Genomic DNA, 8,949 nt, shown 5'->3' on the forward strand with positions numbered 1-8,949 from the left:
CTGTACGATGACCTATAGTTGTTAATTTCTGTGTCATGTTTATCTCTTGTGGAGAGTTGTCTTATCGGCAATTACACCACATCTTCTTCTTTTATGTTGTCAGAAAACAAAAACAAAATCTTATAAAGGAGAATCTTCAATTTGCTAAAGGATGCTTTTGTCCAGACAGAGAAACTAAACCATAATTTTGAAATTTTTGATTTGGCAAAACGATTGAATTAATAGCGAAAGGACTGGACATATTACCTATTCCCCCACCCACCCCCAGCTTTGGGTTTGTTTCTGTTCCTCTCCCAACTTTCCAAACTATACCCACCTAAATTACGATTGCAAAGCAAGTCAGTGGCGGATCCAGAAATTTTCATAAGTGGGGGCCCACTGACTGCATAAGAGGGGGCCCGCTCTCGTCACGCTTCAGTGATTCTCTATATAACCAACCAAAATTTTTTCCTCAAAAGGGGGGCCTGAGCCTCCCCCCTAAATCCGCCTCTGCACGTCACTTTTATAATCTTGTACTATTATATACTTTCTCTTCAGTTTTTAATGCTGTTTTTTAGAGGGAAGAGGGGAGAAAGTGGGAGAGGGATGCAAGTTGCGATTAAAATCCAAATACTTCTCTCATAGCGTAATTTTATTGGTAAATAACTATATATATTTTTTCACCACAGCGCGACGCATTGCGGGGTACATAAAATATCATACGCCCATTCCTCTGTCTGTCCTTTATGTCCTTCTGGTTAATAGATTTTTCAAGTGTACAATTCTTGCCAAATTTGTATAAAACTAATATCGCATGGACAAGCTCGAAAATCAGTGCATATCAACTATTCTTTAAAAGAGTTATGCCATTTGGAAATATTAATTATATTTGAAATTGCATTGTATTTGATGTCAATCCGTCATTTCTCTAATATATTTGTAAAAAAAAAAAAAAGGACAAAATAAACAGCTGCGCTACGAGCGCATGATACGCCGACCGTCTTATGAAAAAAACCTATAATAAATGTTTTTAAAATAACATGGGGGTTGTACAGGAATTCATGCTAAGTATATCCTGACTCATTCCTTATTCTTTCTCAATAGGAAGTTTATGTATCACATCATGTGTTATATGATATCAAATTGAAGCTCAATAAAAATTCAAGAACTCAAAAATGAATTAAAGAATCATCACGATAAAGTATACAGATCTTTAGATTAATTTAAGTAACAAGTATGTGAAGTTTTATGCAATAATTATATATAGTTTCTGAGATACGGCGCGACATGTGAAAACCCCCTTTTTTTTATAAACTCAATAACTATAAAATAAACTTTTGAATCATCCCCATAAAGTATACAGATCTTCAGATTATTATAACTAAGAAGTGTGTACAGTTTTAAGCAATAATCATAAATCGTTTTTGAGATACGGCGCGAACTGTGAAAAAAACACCCCTGTTTTAGTTACAAAGTCCTGTAACTCAAAACGTTCACCAAAAAGTATACTTATCGTTTGACCATCATAAAAAAACAACTATGTTAAGTTAAATGAAATTTGGATATTTGTGCTGTACCATGTTTAAGACGGACAGACAGACGCCGGACATTTGTATACCATAATTACGTTGCGTCAAAATTTTACGGGCGTAAATATTGTTGACTATTGCCTTTTGTTAGATAAAATACGTGCAACGTGGAAGAAATCGGAACTTTGTTCTTTTATTAGTTGTATCATTGTTAATATTAGCGGCATACCATTATTTATTTTAGTAAATTGTTCAGTTAGGAAATTTACTTCTTCGTGTACCTAAATTTTCGGTATTAGTTTTAAAATATCATTGGTTTTCTGTGCTGTAATAAAATGTCAGAAAATCGGATTCGGACCAAATCAAGCATGATGAATGATAATAAAAATGATAATTGACATGCATTATATTAGTAACACCAAAAGGGTTAGTCGTCTTGAGATTGCTCACTATACGATACTTTGTTGAAGTAATGTGTTTTATTTCTTCTGATTTTATTAGACTGTTATCCTGTTAGAATCAAATGCACTAATATTAATGGTTTAGAAGTTAGCATGCATCGAAAATCCACATTACGTTTCTTATTACGGAAAATTACACGCATTACGTCCCGCAAAAAGTGACGTTTTGCGGGAATTCAAACGCATAACGTCGCGCCAAGAGTTAACTCCCTTGAAACTGTATCGGATGCCCTTAAGGAATGACTGTAATATTTTTTCTGTCTATGAAGAAAAAACATCAAAAATGTGGTGCACACTGAATAACCCGCGTAGCGGGTTATTTTAAAGTGTGCACCACATTTTTTATGTTATTTCGAATAGACAGAAAAAATATTACAGTCATTTCTTATAATTTAATTCTAAATTCCATTTTAAACCGGAGTAAACCATGAAAAAACGTTGATGACGTCACGGTCACATGACAAAATTGTGTCTATGAGCTGATAGACAAAACAACGTCAGCCAATCAGAAGACGCGTTACATCCAAAATTAAATTATTCTTAGATAACGTTCAACTTGTTAATTTTCATATAGACTATTTAGTATGGTTCATTTTTAAATGTTATTATTATTTTAGTTTTTAGTTGTTTGCTAATGAACTAATGCTGATATTATCGCTTTTCGAAATTTACATAATGATAATAAAACAACACTCGACGTGACGTATCATTGCATAAGATTGTTTAATGTCAGGTAAATAGTGGAGTGACAAATAAAGAAAAAGTCGCTTAGACGATGATAGAGTAAATATCATACTTTCATTTTAGCCCTGTTGTAGAGTTTTCCCGAGGTTCAGTTTTTTTTGTAAAATAGCAGTAAAGCGTGATTTTTTTCTTTTTCATTATCAAATCAAATCAAATCAAATATTTTATTGTCTTATAAACTTTACAGTTTGCGACCAACATGTATTAACACAATAAACATATATACATACATATCAAACAGACATAATAAAAACAGCATCAAAATTTATAAAAACAAACAAGTTGTTAAGAGTCCCCTGCCCTCAGTTCTAATGACTTTTTCAAGAAGGATCCTAACTTATTTGTTTGTAAAGGCGTTGATGGATTTAGTAAATAATGAATTTTTTCTTCTTCATTTAAATTATTAAAGTTATTATTTTCAGTACATATGTGTTCAAAAAAGGCATTTCTTAGTGTTTTATTATTATCACAATAGAGTAAAAAATGTTTCTCATCCTCTAGTATTTTACATTTATGACAAAGTCGTTCCTCTCTTGGAATTTTAAAATATCTCCCCTTTTCAATTAAGAGGGAGTGATCACTTAGTCTAAATTTAGTGATCAATCTCCTTATCTGAAAATTAGATATATTTAGATAAGATTCTAGTTTGCAATCCTTTTTTTAGTTTTTTATATAGATAAAATTTACTTTTATCATCAATGTTTTCAAATTTAGTTTCAATTAAATCTTCATATCTATTTTTCATTTTTAACTTTATATCATTTTTTATTTTATTTACATCTTTATGTCCTTACAATTAGAAAAAATATTAAGGTCAATATTAGTCTCTTCAACAATATTTTTTGCATATGTATACCATGAATAAGTTCCAGTCAAATCTAGAGACTGTGCTAGAATAAAAGCTTCCTTTATCAATGGATTAATATTATTATCATATAGTCTAGCTAAATATAAAAGGGTTTGTGTTTTAATAAAACATTCTATAGGCAATCTTCCTAATTCAACTCTTGCTCCTAAATTGGATGCATTTTTTCTTATTCCTAGAGTAGATTTACAAAATTTAAGATGCATATTTTCAATAGGGGTTTTGTCTGTAAAATCAAGTTGATTAATTTGTTTTCCTGAAGATAAGGCTCTGTTTTTGGCTCTATGAAAAGAAATATATGTATCCAAATATGTTACTTCTGATTTATAGGTCATAATTGGTTTTACTAAAGAATCAAAAAGGTTATTTGCTACTTTTATAGGTAGCTTATTCAATGATTTAGTATAGGATTTTATTGCAAAAAATACTTTTTTTGCCTTTTTTGTCAGCTCTAAGGTACTTTGTGATAAATTTCCATTACATTTTATCAACATTCCCAAAAATAAATATTCTGATACGCTCTCTATGGCTTCATTCTCATAGTAAATATGTGATGTTTCACCATTTTGTTTGGACTGACTGAAAATCATGGATTTTGTTTTGTTTGTATTTAAAGAGAGTTGCCATTTGTTGCAATATAATTTAACATTATTTAAACTGTTTTGAAGACCCTCTTTCGATTCTGACAGGATCAAAAGATCATCTGCAAAAAGGAGGCATCCCACCTTACTATTTATAAGCTTAAGGGGACTTGAATCATTTCCCTCAAAATTTTTTACAATATCATTTATGAAGACATTAAATAAAGTGGGGCTCAGGGTGTCTCCTTGTTTAACCCCTCTAGCAATATTAAAAAATTCTGATACATAATCTTTGTATTTCAAAGATGATTAAGTATTTAAGTATTGTTGTTTTATAACTCTGTAAAAAGACCTGCCAACTCCCATTTTGCATAATTTATAAAGTAAAGCAGTTCTCCATACTGAATCAAAAGCCTTTTTCAGATCTATAAAGCAGGCATAAATCTTTTTTTTCTCTTTATGTAGATATTTATTAATCAAGGACTTCAATAAAAAGATGCTATCAGCTGTTCTGTGATTTTCTCTGAAACCAAACTGACAATCACTTAATTGTTTGTCAACAATCTTGATTAGCCTATTATTCAATATGGCATTAAAAAGTTTTGGTAGATTACTTATAAGAGAAATTCCTCTATAATTATTAGGGTCTAACTTGTCACCTTTTTTATGTAAAGGGATCATGAAAGATAATTTCCATGAATCTGGATAATTACCTGTCTTTAAAATCAAATTAAAAACTTTTACAATAGAATTAATTATCACAGGTTGTGAATGTTTGAGTATTTCATTCACAATTCTATCTGGACCTGCTGATTTGTTTACTTTAAGGTTTGAAATGACCAGTTTTACCTCAGTAAATGTAATTGGTGCATCAGTTTCCATATTCAATTCAATATTATCCTCTAGAATGTTTAATTCACGTTCCAGTTTATTTACAAAGGGTTTATCATATGATGTTGGTGTACCCTGATCCTGAAAATGTTTTATGATTTTATTTTCATTCATTAAAATTTCAGGAATATCTTCTTCAATATTTGGTTTCTTTTTTATTACCTTTAGAACATTCCAATATTCTTTTGGATTATTTTTAAAATTATCTGAAAGTGATTTATAAAGTTTTTGGTGATATTCAAATTTTTTCTGTTTAATCATTTTTTTTAGTTTTTTACATAATTCAAAATATTTAGGTTTTAAACTTTTGTCATTTAAGTTATTCTTGATTTTATTTCCTATATAGTTTATTTGTCTTTTTGTTTCATATCCTGTATTATCTGACCATACTTGTTTAATTTTTTTCTTTTTCTTTTTAGTTAGTTTAGATATGCCTTTACATGTATTTTCTGCAATATTTTGTAAAATTTTTGTAAGTTTTTCAGTTGCACCATCAACGCCTAGTTTATTGCTATCAAAATGTTGCATCTCTAAATCTAAAATTTCCTTTCTAACATTTTCTGTTGATAGAAAATCAATTAATTTTGAAAATGACAATTCTGTCCATTTGTATGATTTTATCAAATGCCATCTCTTTTCATCTAGACATTTCTTCATACATGTATCTGATATAATAGAACAATTCATATATAAGTTTATTTGAACATGATCTGATAAATATGTAAAGTCATTTGTTTTAAAGTATTTTACCTCAGGCAGGAGACTCTCACTTGCAATGGCATAATCAACTGTACTGAACCCAGTATTACACATATAAGTAAAATATCCTAGGGAATCTCCCAAAAAACGGCCATTGAGTATACGTAGCCTTGAGGACGAACATAATTCAAGTAATTTATTCCCCAATGTATTCAAAGTGTTATCTTGGTTTACTCTTCTGATTTCAATATCAGTTATATAGCTCTCTAAAAGAAGGTCAATACCATCAACATTATTTATTTCATCTGAGTCATTTTTTATGTAATCTGCTTTCATTGCAGTTCTAGAATTAAAATCCCCAATTAAAATAATGTGTCCTTCAATAGAAAATGAACTAATTTCATTTTCAAGATTTTCTAAGTCACTATCATAATGTGCTGATGAAAAAGGGGGAATATAAACAGCACAAAGATATATATCTTGATTAAGTCCAAAGAAATACTTATCAAGCTTTAACCATAATCTATTCTGGGATGACAGCATCTTTAAGATAAGAAATCCCCTTATAAAATTGTTTTTTAATTGTGACTATAATGCCTCCACTATGTCTTTTGGCTTTTTTTGTTTTCTTTCGTATTTTAGAGATAATGTTATAGCCTTCAATTTTAAAATCTTCTGATCCCCCCTTCCAGGTTTCTAAAAGTATATTTATATCTTTATTTAAAAAATCCAGAAACATTGGGTCTTTCATCTTATCCCCAAGGCCATGTACATTCCATGAGGAAATTGACAATTTTTTATGAACCCTGTTCATTTTTAATTTTGACTAGTGCCAGTTATATATTAAACCTTCTTGTTAGCCTGAAAACCTTCAATTATATTTAGACAGTTTGGTTAATGTTTCTATAAACATGATAGATTTAAACTGCAATAATAGTTCCAAATATTTTTTTTTTTTTATTCATGACTGCTAACAATACAGCAGTCTAAGGGAAATAACTATTATCAAACACGGAACGCTGATAATATTAGTTCCTGTATGAAGATATCAGCAAATATTTGCTAAAAAATAATAATAAAAGCAATGTATCAGCTTTCATTTAATATCAAAATACATATGGAATGAATTCAAAGAAATTCAATTGCATGTGACATTTTTATTCATCTAACCGTGTGTCAAAGTATATTAAATTTCTTAAAATTGAGAATGGAAATGGGGAATGTGTCAAAGAGACAACAACCCGACCATAGAACAGACAACAGCAGAAGGTCACCAACAGGTCTTCAATGCAGCGAGAAATTCCCGCACCCGGAGGCGTCCTTCAGCTGGCCCCTAAACAAATATATATACTAGTTCAGTGATAATGAACGCCATACTAAACTCCAAATTGTACACAAGAAACTAAAATTAAAAATAATACAAGACTAACAAAGGCTAGAGGCTCCTGACTTGGGACAGGCGCAAAAATGCGGCGGGGCTAAACATGTTTATGAGATCTCAACCCTCCCCCTATACCTCTAGCCAATGTAGAAAAGTAAACGCATAACAATACGCACATTAAAATTCAGTTCGAGAGAAGTCCGAGTCTGATGTCAGAAGATGTAACCAAAGAAAATAAACAAAATGACAATAATACATAAATAACAACAGACTACTAGCAGTTAACTGACATGCCAGCTCCAGACTTCAATTAAACTGATTGAAAGATTATGTCTTCATCATATGAATATCAGGCACAATCCTTCCCGTTAGGGGTTTAGTATCATACCATCATAACATATATGAGAAGAACATAACCCGTGTCATGCCAACAACTTATTTTTAAATAAATGTGTTTAGTGCCGATGCAAAGACCCTATAAGTGAATCAATATTAACGCCAAAATATGCAATCTTTAATGACCTGACAACAGTATCGTAACTATATCCCTTCTTAATAAGTCTATTTAAAGGTTTTGTTAGCTTCAGAGGTGAATACTGACATTTTTGTGCTTTATAAAGAATATTTCCATAAAAAATTGAATGTGAAATACCTGAACGTATAAGAAGTCTGCATGTTGAGCTATATTTACGAATGATGTCCTTATACCGATGATAAAATTTAGTAAATGTTTTGACTAGTTTGTGATATCGAAAACCCTGGTGTAATAATTTTTCAGTAATACAAAAATTTCTCTCGTTAAAATCTAAAACATTGTTACATACACGAGCGAATCGTACAAGTTGAGATATATAAACACCGTAAGATGGTGACAAGGGAACGTCACCATCTAAAAATGGATAATTAACGATAGGAAATGAAAAATCATCTCTTTTATCATCTCTTTTAGTATTAAGCTTTCCATTAATGATATAGATATCAAGATCGAGGAAAGGGCAGTGGTCATTGTTAGTATTAGCTTTATTTAAAGTAAGTTCAACAGGATAAATTTCTTTAGTATACATACTGAAGTCGTCATTATTGAGAGCCAAAATATCATCCAAATATCTAAAAGTATTATTAAATTTGTGTATCAGATGTTGTTTCGATGGGTCTTTGCTGATTTTTGTCATAAATTGTAACTCATAGCAATACAAAAAAAGGTCCGCAATAAGTGGTGCACAGTTAGTCCCCATTGGAATTCCGATAACCTGACGATATACAGAATCTCCAAAGCGAACAAAAATGTTATCTAGTTATCTTGAACAATTTATTATCAGGTTTTTGATTGTACCAAGTGTACTGGTAAGAAGAATAGACAATTAAGTAGTGGAACAATGGCTTGAAGACGAAATAAATCTATATTTGTAAGGTGTTTTGTGTAGCTTCGGAAGCCAATACATAGTTGGGACTTTCATTGTATTTGGTTCTGCTTGTACATACATTACCTGCAGTTGATTTGGACAAAAAATAGTGGAACAATCAATCAATAAGACGTTTTAATATATCAAAGTTTTATAGAACATACAAATCAATTTTTACCAGTCTTTTCATGATATTCATCAAATAATGTTTTCACTATTTCACCATTAAACACCCCCCCCCCCCCCCCAAACCCCCCCCCTAAAAATCAAATGGGAGCTCCCTTGGCCCTTGGAATGGTCAACGCAGACAAAAGTCATTCAACGAAATAAGCAATTAAGGCATGTCGAGTTATTTTAGCGTGCCGATAATGTTTTAAATGACGCAAATTACCAGTCTGACTATCCAGTTGTACGTT

The sequence above is a fragment of the Mytilus californianus genome, unplaced genomic scaffold, assembly GCF_021869535.1.
Source record: "Mytilus californianus isolate M0D057914Y unplaced genomic scaffold, xbMytCali1.0.p SCAF_4, whole genome shotgun sequence".
In the NCBI taxonomy this organism is placed as follows: Eukaryota; Metazoa; Mollusca; class Bivalvia; order Mytilida; family Mytilidae; genus Mytilus; species Mytilus californianus.